A 13,381-nucleotide genomic window follows, 5' to 3' on the forward strand; every position below is an offset into this window, starting at 1 on the left:
GAGAGAGACAGGGCGAGAGAGAGGGAACACAAGCAGGGGGAGTGGGAGAGGGAGAAGCAGGCTTCCCGCAGAGCAGGGAGCCCGATGCGGGGCTTGATCCCAGGACCTGGAATCATGACCTGAGCCGAAGGCAGACGCTCAACGACTGAGCCACCCAGGCGCCCGGACCTCAAAGCTTTTTAACTCCATCATTTCAAAATTTCTCCAAATGATCAACATAAAAATAGGGCAAAATTAAGAAAGCCTATTTCTTTACAGTGTAGTTCATAATGTTATTAGTATCTGTTCTATCTCAGTTAATGATGTGCTTTGTTGGAAAAAAAAAGAGGAAAAATACACTTCTTATTCTTAGGAATTTAATATTTATTTGGGTGAGTAACTCGTATGCCTATGAAGAAATCTAAAAATTAAAAGAAATATAAATATGTAGAAATTAGCTTCTTCTTATCTAGTGAAGAACAAATATGTAAATGATCTAAGATTTATATGCTACTTATGAGCCTTACTGTTCACAGTAGGTATGTTTTTAAAATACCTGTATAAATTTAATTTATCTAAACTGAATAACATTTTAAAGCAGGAGATGAGATTAACATTTAAAAATATTCAAATCATTTTTTCTAAAATGTGGAAATTCCTTTACAAAGGAAATAATTATCCTGAATTATATGATTTTTAAATTTGAATTTTTTAATCAGTATATTAGTATACATTTAATTAAAAGAGATCTTATATGTTTAATCTACATATGCTTGAAAAATAAAACAATTTTATCACTATAATTTTAAAGTAAGATTATATTTTTTCATTTGATCTCTCAAAAATATGTAATGAATTGTTGAAAAAGAGATTGTCAATTCAATAACATGATTTTGACTCTTAATATTTCAAAGGCCTTATAATGCTTTCTTTAATATGTATCTTTAGTTTTACTGTCACAAAACACAGGCCAATCAGTTTTCATTTGTAAATGTAATTGCCACCACTGCATGCTCAAAAATAATAATAAATAATACTTACAATATTTATTGTGATATTTAATTATTGTGGATTGTGCATTAGTAATTAAACAATATAGTACTTAGCAACTGTTCTAATGCTTACTCTGGGTCATTGGCTATAAAGTTGATTACATTTCAAATTTACCAAGGATTCAAAGTTTTTGTCCCAAAGAGGTTAACTGGAAGCATGAAGCCTAATCAAGGCCCAATAGACTGACTCCAGAATATGTTTTTACTGTTAGCAAGTTTTAACCAAATGAGAGGGAACATGTAATATTTCCTCTTCCTATCTAGATAATGCTAGCTCTCCCATATACATTCCAACTGGTTTCCAGAATTAATTTGCTAATTATGCCAATAATTCTCCATCCTCCACCACTGACATGTATCAGGGCAGATGGGTCAAAACACAAACCTATGCTTCCCATGGGGAAGGATATGAGTTGGCTCTGTAAGTACAGAGTTTGGGAGGTGAGAGATTACCTAAAACAGCAATTCTCAAAATTTAATATGCATACTAATTACCTGGAGAACTTGCAGAAATGTGAATTCTGATTTTAGTAGCTCTTAGGTGGGGCTTAATATTTTGCACTCTTAATAAGCTCACAGGTAACACAGACGCTAAGTCATCCATGACTGTACTTTGCATATAATCATTTCAATTTATAAATGAGAAAAATTGAGAAACCTGAGTCCTGGACAGGCTGTTTTAGAGATGGACATTGGTACTCAGCTGAATATAAGTCCAACATGACCAAAAACTTATACCTTATAGTTAATCTTACTGGAAGATCTTAAAGAACAGTAATCATGTGTTGAACATAATTTCATCAGCCATAGCACCTACCCAGGGTTTGATCTGTGTGAGGTTTATCAAATAAATATTCCCTGAAGGAATTAAACATGAGAAACTTTGCCTTTGTTTTCACCTCACTAAGTAGCTACGATCCAGCTTTAATCCTTGCCCGAGCAGCTTCTCTTCCAGTGTTCTCCGTATCAGTAACAACACCTTATCCGCACAGCTGCACATGACAGAAACTTGGAAGCCATCCATGACAGGGCCCTGTCCCAGACATCTAATATGTGGAAAATACTTATTGATTCCAGAAGAAAGAGATATCTTAAATTTGTTCACATCTGTCCAGTCTCACTGTCACCTTCCCCATCCAAGACTACCATCTCTCTACTAAACAATCAAAGCCTTCTTCATTGCTCCTCAAACTATCAGAGTTTCTTTCATTTTTCCCCCAACCTGAAAACCACCTGACTGTTTGCTCAATTCTGCTTTTGACCTCCCCCATCAATTCTCCTCATAGTATCCAAATAGATATTCTTAAAATACTAATTACATCTTGTCACACCCTTGCTTAAAACTTTTCAAAACTGCTCCATTGGACCTAATCTAAAGTCCAAAACACTAAAGCCCAGAATCGTTAATATTCTTGATTGATTATCTAGCATCTGCACACCTCTTAAGCCTCACGCTGAGCTATTCTCCCCTAACTCAACACTCTGACTCAGGCCTTTTTTGGTACCTCAGTCTTACATGTCCTTCCGGAAGCTCTGTCTGGAAAACTCTCTTGCCTATTTTATACAATGCAACTTCTACTCATCCTTCAGCTTAAATATTACATGCTCAAAAAGACCTTCTCTGACATCCTATCCTGCAGAGGTCATCCTGTTCTCATGATACCACATGCCTTTTATGAATCATTATAGTCAATGTATTATATGTGTATTTGTGTGATTAGTTGCTTAATTTCAATACTTCTTACTAAACTTCAATATCCATAAGGACAAGAAATGTGCATTGACCACTCTTTTATTCTCAGTCTTCTATTCTAGCTCATGAAAAATGCTTAATAAATACACTAAACAAATGAAATGATCTGTCCACGTCAAGCAGTTGAGAGCTTTCTAGAGCTATTGTAGGAGAAGATGTTCCACACTCTACTCTTTTAGTGATCATGTGAATGGCCAATTAGAAGATGAGGAAAGTCAAAGGTAAAGAAGAAGAGGGAGGAAAGAAGTTTATTACCTCAATCTACACAGTCAGGCATACATAGACTCACACACCACCACCACAACCAACAGCAACAACAACCTTAACTGTAGCCAAACTCTGGGTGCTCTATCTAAAGAAAATCATCTAACTCTCAGGGATTCATTTTCCTCATCCATCAAATAGGAGTTGTATCAAATTATACTCTAACATTTGAAGATTTCTGAGTCTACAGGCTGACGGAGCATATGGCTCTTTTCCATTCAACACTGATTTTACTTCTATAACAGCTTTTTGTCTTAAATCTTAAAACATTTCTACTCATCAGAACCACACTTTCAAGTGGAAATAACTATGAAGTACCATAACCATCATGAGCAAACATTTCATGAATTTCTTACGTGACATCAGAGATAAGAAAGTGTTATACACTAACATAGACCTGGGGAGAAATGATGCACATCTTCCTCTAACTTGTCTGCTACTTAGCAGTTTGAGCCATGCCTTCCTTCTTGAAATTTTCTCCTCCCTTGGCCACCAAGTCTCTGCTGGTTCTTCTATTTATGCAACCACTACTTTTTACAGTTACTTTATGCCAATTGATAAAAGGTACAATGTTGCTTTTAGAAATCATGAGTAGTACAAGGTATGCATTATATTTGTAATAAGTATTAAGAAATTAGCTTATTGACAATTTAATTAAGTTCTGCTTAGCAGGAAAAGAATTTGGCTCATTCTTAAAATGTGGAAAGGTCACCTGAATTTTTTGTGTCAATGTTGTATCACCTAACTTGAGTCCTTAAATGACATATGATCTTTGGTATACATGTGAATAGTGAATAGTCACATATACTATGTCCATGCCTAGAGATTTGGAATCTATACAAACCTGAGTATTCCATCACTAGGCCTGTGAGTCAATTTTAGAGAGGGGGGAAAAACATCACTAAATTCAAACCTGAGAGAGACAAGGTATGGAGTTTTGCATAGAATTAAAAGTGGTCTGGTGGAATGCCTGGGTGGCTCAATTGGTTAAACATCTGACTCTTGGTTTCTGCTGGGGTAATGATCTCAGCGTTGTGAGATTGAGCCCCATATCAGGCTCTGTGCTCAGTGTGGAGTCTGCTTAAGATTCTCTCCCCTCTCCCTCTGGCCCTCTCCCCTGTGCGTGCTCTCTCTCTCTCTTCTTCTCTCTCTCTTCTTTTCTCTCTCTCTCTCTTCTTTTCTCTCTCTCTTTCAAATAAATAAATAAATCTTGAAAAAAAAAGTGGTCTAGTGAGGGAATAAATACAAGGTATAACAACTTCTCAGTTTCATTTTTGTAAATCTCTCAGAAGACCTTGACCATCTAAAAAGAAATATGCCCTTGTCTGAACATGTGTCTCAAAGTATTCCAAGGTATTCCAAGGAGGTATAGCCCCCTTTTCAAAGTTAAAGTTATCCTATTACTCTCCTTCCAATATGTCTTATGAAATCAGTTGATGGCATTTTCACTGTCTTGTGCTCCCATTTAGCAGCTGTGTGACTCTATTTCCTGAAGCATCTTCCTTGCCTATGGAAATTTTTGTGACTCACAGATCAATTTTCTTTCAAAGTGTTACCACATGACTGGAATTACAGAGCTTAGCTGGCTACATACTCTGAAACTTAACTACCAAAGTTCAAATTTTGGATTTCTTTCTTTTTTTTAATGTTTTATTTATTTATTCATGAGAATCAGAGAGAGAGAGAGAGAGGCAGAGGCAGAGGGAGAAGCAGGCTCCCCACTGAGCAGGGAGCCCGATGCGGGGTTCGATCCCAGGACCCTGGGATCATGACCTGAGCTGAAGGCAGACGCTTAACCATCTGAGCCACTTAGGCGCCCCGGATTTATTTCTTATTGACCAAATAAATTCGGTCAAGTTTCCCAACCTTTCTGAATATCCACATAGGGTTATTGTAATAATTTAAAAACTGAATACAAATAAAGCACATCAGTTGAAAATATGGTAAGTGTGTGCTCAATAAAAGCTGTTATTATTCCCTTTTAAAAATATTTATATACTGTATATTTATATACTGTATCTCTCACAATTTTCAGAAACTTTAGTAAAATATACTATGGCATGACCCTCCCACTCTATAATTTTAGAAGTTCACATGTGTAAAGATTGAAATTTGATGTCCAATACTCACAAGATTGAACAAGTCACCTCAAAAATTTCACAAGAAATATTTCACAGACAAATGGCCAAAAACAATATTTCCCTATGGAAAAAAAATGATATATTTTCTCTCTTCTTTTCTAGATGTCCAGGATTATGGATGTAGGTCCAAAGTGATGGGGTACAACTTTTCAACCCACAACCTGGGTTCAAAATCTGCTCTGCCTCTTTGGAGTAGAGGAGAAGAGAAGCACACAAAATAAAAGTGAAATTTGAGAGGAATTTAAGAATGAAGAAATGGGGAAAACTTATGGCATGACAGACATCATTAATTTAATATTACTTTAAAATTAACTATTTCCGGGGACCCCTGGGTGGCTCAGTGGTTAAGCATCTGCCTTTGGCTTGGGTCATGATCCCGGGTTCCTGGGATCGAGCCCTGCATCAGGCTCCCTGCTCCGAGGGGAGCCTGCTTCTCCCTCTCCCACTCCCCCTGCTTATGTTCCCTCTCTTGCTGTCTCTCACTGTCAAATAAATAAATAAAATCTTTAAATGAAATAAAATAAATTTTAAAAAATAAAATTAACTATTGTCAGCAATATCCATAAACCTTAAATCAGGTTTGATCTGTTACATCTTTACTAAGTTTGAAATGACTTGGGAAGTTTCAAAAAAGTGGTAGCATTTAAGATATAAAGAATGAGAAGTAAATCCTCACAGAAAAATATTAGGACTATTAATCATTTTATTATTCTTAAAATGGAAAACCTAATTAATTGCTGTCCTGTGTTCCTAGTTGTGCTTATTCTTCAGAATGAGCCCTTCTTAGCTGATATTTCCAATGGGCACATGAAGATTTCTTGAACTAAATAACTAATACACCAGCACTGGCACTTAACATTTCAGAAAAAAACTCCTTAAAATTTCTTTCACTTCTTAGATCCTTTCACTATTTAGTTTTGGTAATAGAAGTTAGATAATACCATCATACTGAATTAGGAGTAAATATTGGCTATTTTTCCCTATCGCCTTATAAGGCTAGATATTATATCATACCCTCTTGATTTATGCTGCAGGAATCCAAGAGTTTTTTTGCCATTTAAGAAAACATTCCAGTAACTTCTGAATAAAAGCAATTATCTTTACAAATATAGGGCACTTGAATCACAAGCTAAAGTTGTTGTTCTCAGTATTTGAGAGGTAAATAATAAATTATGTAATTCCATAACATATATTTTATATCCAAGGAAGGTATAATGATAATAAGAAGAGCAAATAATTTGTTGAGCATTCGTTATATATTAGGCACTGTTTTCATATAATGCTCACGTCAACACTACGAGGGAATACAATTATCCCCATTATCACTGACAGGTAATTAGCTAGTGAATGAAGGAGCAAAATTAAACCCAGATTGTGAAGCCCACAGTAAAAGTTAACCTATACTATGTCAGAGAGTGATTTATTGCATCTGTGAGAGTACACCACTCTATAGCCTCATGATTAGTTGGTTACACACTCTACTTGGGTTGGAGGTGAAAAAGAAGCCCCAAAGTAGAACACAGCCCTAGGTGAGCCATATCTAAGTGAGTACAGCTTTCCTGGGTCTTCATGGTTTTCTCTTTTACTTCTTTTATTCTTTTTTGAATAATCTCCTCTCTTTATACTACCCTGTGACGCATGCAGTGAAAGGAACCTGTGCTGCCCGCCCTTTGAAAAAGGTCCATTCCACATTTTGCTCTCCCTTATCCTCCCCTGCTGCCCTGTTTGTATGGAATTTGGAAGTTTAGGCAAACTTTGCTCCAGAATTTAGATTCGTTTTCTTTCTTTCACTTGTTGCTTTTTCTACCTCAGATTCATTTCTCCTCGTCCTTCTTGAACCCAAGCAAAACTAATGGCATCAATCCTTATTTTAATGCCCAAATTAGGGAGGTTGGGAAATGTGACAAGTCTGCATTTTGTCTAGATATTGAGCTAAAGTGACAAGAGGGATCTTGTGACTCACAGGTGGTCTAGTAAATTTCACTTGGGAATTGCACAGAAGCTGGTATCAAAGCCCAGTCAGAAGTTAAGAAATCTTTGGCTGATTTGCTCAGCACACACATCCCCTGAAGATCATTTTGGAAAGGGTAGCACAGGGCAGAATGTGAGGCAAGGACTCATGGGCAGGCTTGGCCTATTCACTATCTGTCTCTCCTTTTCACCATGTAGTCACCATAAATGGCAATCATGCCTATATAAAATATTTTCTTGGACTAGCTTAATGTATGATCCCATTTTGATATTTTCTGACCACAGTTGTAGATTGAAGCAGCAGAACACACAATCTGTTTTACTGCTTAAAAGTTTTAAGACTCAAATATCCTCAATTACCCAATGTCCCTGTATGCCATAGTTATTTTCAGGTGTGTCTGTTTTGTTTATTTGTTTTTTGCAAGACAACTTTTATGCTCAATTTCACTCTGATAGGGAGCTATCGGTTTATAATCTAACAGTAAAGCAAAAATATACACATTATTTAAAATGTTAAATAGCACAACTATAAGCTATCACTACCGAAATGCTTACATTAGTACACAATGAGCAATCAAATGCCCACTGAGAACCTAAGAGTCTGCCACAGAAGACATTGCCCTGAAGACTTATAGTTGGCTTGGGATGAACAGGATGATTTAATGACAGGGAGAAATAAAAGCATGGCAGTTCGGAACATAGGCATAATCATCCATTGTTAATACCAGAATAATTAAAGTCAATTATTCATAATTTGGTTTACTTCATAAACATTCACGTTCTAACATGCCTCAGGACCTTTGCAATCATTCTCTCTGACAACAGTTCTCTTACTTCAGATTTTTCCATGTTTGTTCCTTCTCAGTCTTCATGCCTCAGCTTATCATTTTATTCCCGCCAGCTGTCACTTCCTATCACATGAATGTATTTTCTCATGGCGTGCACAAACGTCTAAAATGCACATTTGCTTTCTTCTTGTCTTTCACTCCTACTGGGAGTTTTTCTTTCCCACTGCATCCCCAGTGACTTGACCAGGTAGTAAATACAGATGATCTCTGACTTATAACTGTTTGACTTATGATTTTTTGACTTCATGATGGTGTAGAAGCAATATGCAATCGTACTTCAAATCATACTTCAAATTTTGAAATTTGATCTTTTCCCAGGCTAGTGATACGTGTTTTAATACTCTCCTGTGATGCCGGGCAGGGGCAGCAAGCCACAGCTTCCAGTCAGCCACACAATCACGAGGGTAAACAACCGATACACCTACAGCTATTCTGCACCCGTACAACCATTCAGTTTTTCACTTTCAGTAGAATGTTGGTAAATTACATGAGACATTCAACATTTTATTATGAAACAGGCTTTGTGTTAGATGATTTTGCTCAACTGCAGGCTAATGTAAGTGTTCTGAGTACATTTAATGTAGGCTAGGCTAAGCTATGTTGTTCTGCAGGTTAGGTGTATTAAATGCATTTTTAACTTAGAGTATTTTCAATTTATGATGGGCATATCAGACCTCAATCCCATTGTAAATTGAGGAAAGTATGTAGTCAGTAATTGTGAGGTGAATGAATGAGTCACAAGGACTGTTACGTTATATCCCAGTTGGGAAGGAAGAAGTGTTCAAAGGGGAGGGGAGGTAGGAAGGGAGGAACTTTTGCAGAACTAGCACACTATTTGACTCACAGAAGATATTCACAGACTGTCAGTCCAACTGATACTTAGTAAATGTTCGTTGAACCCAGCTGCATTAAAGAAGTTTCAGATGATTGTGGACAGAACCGAGAACTCTAGTAGAGGAATAATGCAGAAAAACAGAAGCTGGAATCAAATTCAAAGGGATCTTAAATGTTAAGCAAAGAAGTTTGTGATAAACTAATGATAATGGGGAATAATGGAAGGTTTTTTTGATCAGTAGGGAGTTAAGGTAAAATAGCTCTAGGAATAAAAAAAGGTTGGAAATTTGAGTCATGTGGTATGGTCCACCTTAGACTAAGAAAAGAAGAGAAAGAAAAAACAAAGTCAGGAAGGGACTTACTGCAATAAACCAAACATATCATGATAGATGCCTATTCTAGAATGACATGATGGAATCAGTACCTATAGAAGAACTGGCAGGATTTTTTACCTAATTCACTGTGGGAAACAGAGAAGACTTAAGAAATGACAGGGGGTTTGAACTTGGATGATAGGGAAACTGAACTTGTAGAAATACAGAATATAAAATAGACCAGGTTTTGAGAGAAAATAATGATATGTAGGTAGAAATGACTATTAGGCAAGTAGAAATACATAACTGGATATATGAGTTTTGAGGCTGGAGTGGGAGACATAGACTAGTATTTTCCAAAGTAAGTTCCATGGGATGTCATAAGGTGTTGAATAAGATATACAAAGAAAAGAAAAAGTAGCCATGGCCAGATAAATATAAATTCGAGAAGCGCTGAGTCAAAAAATTTCCTTACTGCAGAATGTCTGAGTCTTTAATATCCCGTGTGCCTTACAAACATCAATACAGTGGGTTTATATCGATAAAGCTTTCCAAATTTGTTCAAGCACCATTTATTTATTATGAAATATCTGTGAGGACTCCTAATCCACAGAAAGATAAAAATGGGAAAGACATAGATCATTGTTTAGTTTGCTAAGGCTACCATAACAAAATACCACAGACTGGGTGGCTTAAAAAGAAATTTATATCCTCACAGTTCTTAAAACTGGAAGTTCAAGAACAATGTGTCGACAGGTTTGGTGTCTTCTGAGGCCTTTCTTTGGCTTGCTAATGAGGCTTGCAGATGGGCCTTGCAAATAGCTGCCTTCTCTCTGTGCCCTCATGTGGTCTCTCCTCTGTACATGTATTCTACGGGTCCAAATTTCCTCTTTTTTTATGGACACCAGTCAGATTGGATTAGGGCTATCCTAAAGACCTCATGCTAACTTCATCACCTCTTTGAAGGCCCTATCTCCAAGTCTAGTCACAATCTGGGCTACTAGTGCTTCTGGCTTCAACATATGAATTTTGGCGGCCACAAAGTAGCTCATAATAGTAATCAATACAATGAGCATGGGTGGAAATCTCCAAAAAAGAAAGATTAAAGCCATAAGAAACTGGGTCCACAGACTGACATGGGGAAGACTCACAGGAAAAATAAAGCAAAAAGAGCCATGGAAGAGCTAAAGAAAGGACAGAAAGGTAGGACTGCCAGGATATTAAGCATCAGAGTGATGAAGTTTCCCTAGAAATACCAATGTATTCAAAAGTTATAGAGAGCAAAGAGAAAGAGATTTTAGAAGAGGTAACTTAATTAGGCAATACAGCAGTGTTGGTGACCTCTGGGATCCAAGTGAAGTAGTTTGAGATACAAGATATTAAGAACTGACAATATATTTAATTGTGAGAAACTAAATGCCATATTTGAGAAATCTGGCATTAAAAGAAAGGAAATAGCCTTTCTTTTGGAGTTACCATTTTAGACTGAATCATATGAAACTGTCATTTTTATAGGTCAAAAGAAAGTCAATTATCAGCAATTTCATATGATCCAACCTAAGAAATGATCTGTTTATTTTTAAGGAAGATCTAACATAGATAAGACAAGAGTAAGAAATATTGGGAAAAGTAGTACCGAAGAAGCTAGGAGTTAATAATTGAAAAGTTTGAGGAGAAACTGGGAGAATATTGGCAAAAAAATACTGAAGAAGGATCTTTTAGAAAGAAAATATTTTTTAAATAAGAAGAAAGTTTGAGGGGCGCCTGGGTGGCTCAGTTGGTTAAGCACCTGCCTGCAACTCCGGTCATGATCCTGGTGATCTGGGATCGAGCCTCTGGGATCCAGTCCCCATGTGGTATTCTGGATGGAGTCCCCAGGTTGGGCTTCCTGCTCAGCAGGGAGCCTGCTTCTTCTCCTTCTCCCCCTGCCCCTCCCCCTGCTCATGCTGCCACACTCTCCCTCTCTCTCTCAAATAAATAAGTAAAATCTTAAAAAGAAGAAGAAGAAGAAGAAGAAGAAGAAGAAGAAGAAGAAGAAGAAGAAGAAGAAGAAGAAGAAGAAGAAAGTGTGAAAAATGTAATGAAGAAAGTATGAATAGATGGGCTCAATTTTTGAACTTCCAATAGAAAATTTAAAATGGAAGTCTTGAAGTCTACACATTTCCTAGGTGTTCAACAAATTTCTGCAAATGTTTCTTTAGTTAGACTCTAATTATTATCTTCTATTTTATTATTTTGAGAGGTGGTATTTTTATGGCATTATCTAGTAGAATATGACCTAGAGCTTAAGAAAATTAAAAGGTATAAGATTTTGGGTCTCCTGGGTGGCTCAGTCGTTAAGCGTCTGCCTTCGGCTCAGGTCATAGATCCCAGGGTCCTGGGATCGAGCCCCTCATTGGGCTCCCTGCTCGGTGGGGAGCCTGCTTCTCCCTCTCCCCCTGCTTGTGTTCCTGCTCTCGCTAACTCTCTCTCTGTCAAATAAATAAATAAAATCTTAAAAAAAAAAGGTATAAGATTTCAAGTCTATTACTTTTTCTTATAAAGACAGTGATGATATAATAGAAATACAAGGCATTGTTCAACATTTCCCATACTGCAGAGGCTATGCAATTAGCCAATGAACTTTTTCCTACCCACTTGCACATCTCAGGAGGATTCCACAAGTTCTTACAGTAACTGTGAACTCAAGTATAGAGAAAAAGTTCTGAAAAAATTCTGCTCCAGTTGAGGTAATGGGAAGATAAGACAAATAATTGGGTTGCTATCTAAATTCTCTGCTATCAGTCACTGCATACATACAAAATTCTACTGGCACAGCAAATAAATGGTAGCTACACAAAATTTGAAGTGAGAAGTCAGAGATTTTTACTATCTTTTCCCCAAGACAGGGAGAGAACACTGATATTTGTAATGCATTTTCACTACTTTATTCCCCAACCTGGGTGAGAAATACAAAGCATAGTCACAGGAATAAAAATAGTATGTCCTTAAGCATAAATTTAACTTGACAGTTTTGAAAGGAGAATAATTTTTGAACTTAAAATATAGTATTGGCTATAATACAAAATGTATATAAACTTTAATGAAAAACTTGAAAATACTTATATGCAGCCAACCGCATCTGGCTCCGCCTCCAGAACCCACCTCTATAGAGAGTAGGACAGATTTTTCACATATTTGTTCTCCTCTGTCACTGGACTTGCTTTCTTAGAACAATTTGAGAACTGACAAGTGAAAAAATAAATAAATAAAAGGGTTATTGCCTATCTAAACATCCAACGTACTGTCAAGGAGTGATATTGGCACTAAATGGAACACTGTTCTTCATGTACAAGAAAAGTATGTCATTTAAAAAGTTGTTCATATGAACAGATTGCTAACTTTGGTTTACCTAACACAAAATGTCTATAGCCAGGAATGCATGGACATGGGTTTTATAGAATGAGCGTTAGTGTTTGCAGAATGAACTTCTCAACAAGATACAGTTAATCAAGTCCAGTTATCCAGAAAAAGAATTTTAAATTACAGTACTTGAGGGGTGCCCGGGTGGCTCAGTGGGTTAAGCGTCTGCCTTCAGCTCAGGTCATGATCGCCAGGTCCTGTGCTCGCTTCGGCAGCACATATACTAAAATTGGAACGATACAGAGAAGATTAGCATGGCCCCTGCGCAAGGATGACATGATCGCCAGGTCCTGGGATCGAGCCCCACCCACCGCAGGCTCACTACTTGGTGGGGAGTCTGCTTCTCCCACTCACTCTGCCCCCCCCCACTCGTGTGCATGCTCTCTCTCTCTCAAATAAATAAAATCTTTAAAAAAATTATAGTACTGGGGCGCCTGGGTGGCTCAGTTGGTTAAGCGACTGCCTTCGGCTCGGGTCATGATCCTGGAGTCCCAGGATCGAGTCCCACATCGGGCTCCCTGCTCAGCGGAGAGTCTGCGTCTCCCTCTGACCCTCTTCCCTCTCATGCTCTCTGTCTCTCATTCTCTCTCTTGCAAATAAATAAAAAAATCTTAAAAAAAAAAAATTTCCATGGTGACTTTCCACCAAGATATTAAGAGAATACCCTAAATGGAAAATTCTTTTAACATTTTTCAAAAAGGTCCTACAAGTAGAAGGGCACCAAGAACCACCTCTATTTTATAGATGGGGAAATTATATTCATGTGATTAAAAATTAAAATTAGAAGGGTGCCTGAGTGGCTCAGTCAGTTAAGCAACTACCT

The 13,381-nt window shown here is 37.3% G+C and overlaps 1 pseudogene; it reads left to right on the forward strand.

Annotated features, from left to right (window-relative positions):
- The first annotated feature begins 12,757 nt into the window (after positions 1-12,757).
- Positions 12,758-12,839, forward strand: LOC118027148 (annotated as a pseudogene).
- Positions 12,840-13,381: the final 542 nt, after the last annotated feature.

Source organism: Mirounga leonina, unplaced genomic scaffold, assembly GCF_011800145.1.
Source record: "Mirounga leonina isolate KUSES-001 unplaced genomic scaffold, KU_Mleo_1.0 Mir_357, whole genome shotgun sequence".
NCBI lineage: Eukaryota > Metazoa > Chordata > Mammalia > Carnivora > Phocidae > Mirounga > Mirounga leonina.